The sequence below is a fragment of the Lycium barbarum genome, chromosome 8 (assembly GCF_019175385.1).
Source record: "Lycium barbarum isolate Lr01 chromosome 8, ASM1917538v2, whole genome shotgun sequence".
NCBI classification, from domain to species: domain Eukaryota; kingdom Viridiplantae; phylum Streptophyta; class Magnoliopsida; order Solanales; family Solanaceae; genus Lycium; species Lycium barbarum.
Window position 1 is genome coordinate 123872119 of NC_083344.1, and position 2911 is coordinate 123875029.

Sequence of the window (2911 nt, forward strand, 5' to 3'; positions counted from 1 at the left end):
ACCCAATTACCAAGCTATTAGTAGCTCTACATCTCTGGGGCCTTATGGGTTTATCCTGATGGGCTTTAACCCATAAGGCCAATGGTAGGCCTGCATTGGGGTCACTGGGTGCTCAAGCACCCGTTTTGTTTTTACCCAAACACTATATTTTTGTATTAATTCTAAATTAAAAAAAGAAAGCACCTTGATTATTGAATTATGAACTTGTCTTATATGATTTCTAACCATCCCCTCACACTCCGATGTAGAATTTGCCTAAAGCAAGTTCATAGGTGAACCTCTTTTCGAGTTCAAGTGTTAGCTTTCGTGGATTGGTATAGTTAATTCCATACATACATACACATGTGTTTGAGAGAGAGAAAGAGAGAGTGCGCGCACGCTTAAGTGATTATCATTTGTTTTAGTAGGATCTGCATCTGAACCTATAAGAGATCAACATGCTTTTCACGGAAATAGTAGCGGACCCAAGATTTTCACCAAGCGGGTTTAATATATTAAAAAAATAAATACGCAAAGAAGCTAACAAATCTGTTAGTTTTTTTCTGCAGTGGTTAAATGCTTAAAAGAAAAAGAAAGCTCATTTGTTGTAGGGCAGGCTCGAACTTGGGATCCGTTCCAAAGTTTGAACCCACTTTGCCAATGGGCTGAGCGATGCCTTTAGTTCAAGTGGAGTCAAAATTTAGAATTTATCTTGTATTATTTCAAAAACAGATTAAATATACATATATATATATATATATCGTGTAATTTTTTGATGAAATGGGTTCATATGAATCCGCTTGAAACCGTAGCTCGAACTCTGGTCCCGAGCTAATAAATTTTCCTCCTCTGAAGTCTGAAATTGTTGCGATCCCCTTTTAAGTCTAATATAATATGCTCTCCCCCCCCCCCCCCCCCCCCCCTTTTTAAAAAGGGCTCCTCATATGCCAACAGTCCTTTTGTGAAGTCTTCGTTTATACCTTACTCCTCATCTTTCTTTCCAACTCTGTGCATAACATATCGAAACGTCTTACCATAAGTTTTTCTTTCATTTTGCGTCTATATCATCATTCTTGTTAATATTCCCATATCTTCCTATCCACTATTAGTCCCTTTCACCCATTTAGCTCACTTATTGAAATTGGTTCTCAACCCTCATACACTCCTCCTTTTGTTCCATACTACCATACTTTATCCTTTTCGCGTGCCTACCTTTGAATCTTTTACCCAAGTAGCCTCGTGCTTTGCCGGTAGTTTCTCTTGAGGGCTTCACTCACTGAGGTTTCTTACCTTTTACCTTTTTTCTGACATTTTGATCTCCTTGCCTTCCATTTACTCACTCACTTTCTTTTCCAAATATCGTTGTATTAGAATTTTCCAACCTTAACCTGTAGTGAAAATGACATCAATTTACCTTGTAACACTTGTATCATTTATTGCTGTTGTCACAACTTCGGTACCCTTACTCTATTGATGCCTTCCTTACCGTAGCGCCGGTTGCTGGGACACACATGTCCACCAATACAATCATATGTGGAATATCCTACGCATTCGTACATATGTATGTATAGTTACTATTACTCGCCCACAAAATACTTCCAAACTCTATTCAAGCCTATCCTAATTCCAGAGCTGTGATGCACTTTCTTTCTCTTCACCGGTCTAGTCTGCCTCGTCCTACGCGTCCTCTTATGGTCTCCAACCATTCCGTATACTTTAGTTTCCCTTAGGCTACTCTAGCTTCTCACTTGTCTCTTATGTCTAAATCTATAGGATTTCTTACACACTTCCCAGGGGGTCACCCATCCTAAAATTTCTCCCACCTTAGCACGCTTAACCTCGAAACTTCGATGGAATCCGGTGCCTTAATGCTGATATAATCGCGTCCACTTCCTCGCATGACCTGCATTACATGATCTGGAGCAAGTCGAAGTCTTACAGATTCCGAGACATTCTCGTAACACGTCTTTCCCTTTACAATTACTATTTTACCCTTTTCAGTCCTCAATATTCACCTTTCACTTCCATGTATGACTACCTTTCGTCCTAGATTCCCAGATTCCCGATGGTAACGAATATACCTTTGTTGCCGTTACTTATGAATACTTTGGGTATCAGCCTGTTCGGATTTCCACTCACCATTCTTATATCATAATCTACTGTAAAACCGATTGTCGACTTTCCCTAAATCATCCAATAGACCTTGCTTCTGCTAAGCCTCGAATGTTATCCATTGCAATCCTTCAGACTGTTAATCGTCCTTCTCGCTATTATTCTTCATGTTATGCCAAATCCATAGCTCCTCTAAAATATCACATCACACTTATTGTCTTTTTACGATATTTTCTTTCCACGCTCCTTCCCATTTGGCATACCTAACTAAATAACCTGATTAACAATTTCGGCAGAATCTCTTTTACCATTCTTACTATTCAATATCTGTACGCAACAAATATCAACAATGCCTCACAGAACATGCGGCTATATGACACATTCCAGTCATCCAGTGCCCCCAGTTTCAGGTAACCGAACAAATATATTAAGACTTACCTTTATGACTTTCCATATCATCATTCACCTCCTTCCGTCGTATGTAAGGCTTATGTAAGGAATTTCATTTTCCTGTGACTTGGCTCTGTCGCATGATCTAAGATAGAAAGAAGGTCAACAATTCCTAGATGCCCTGCAGCCTCCTGTTTATAAATGTGGCCGGCTTCACACCCATAAACAGGACTCTACTGGACACGACTTTGCAGACAACCCCTAGGACAACCTGCTCTGATACCACTTTGTCACACCCTAATCTCACTAGGGTGTGATGGGCACCCGACCCTTATTTAGGGCCGAGCGAACCCGCAGACTCTTAGTACATACATAACCTCTTTGGACTTCTAAATCAAATAAACATGAAATACATAGTAAGGCTTTCAAA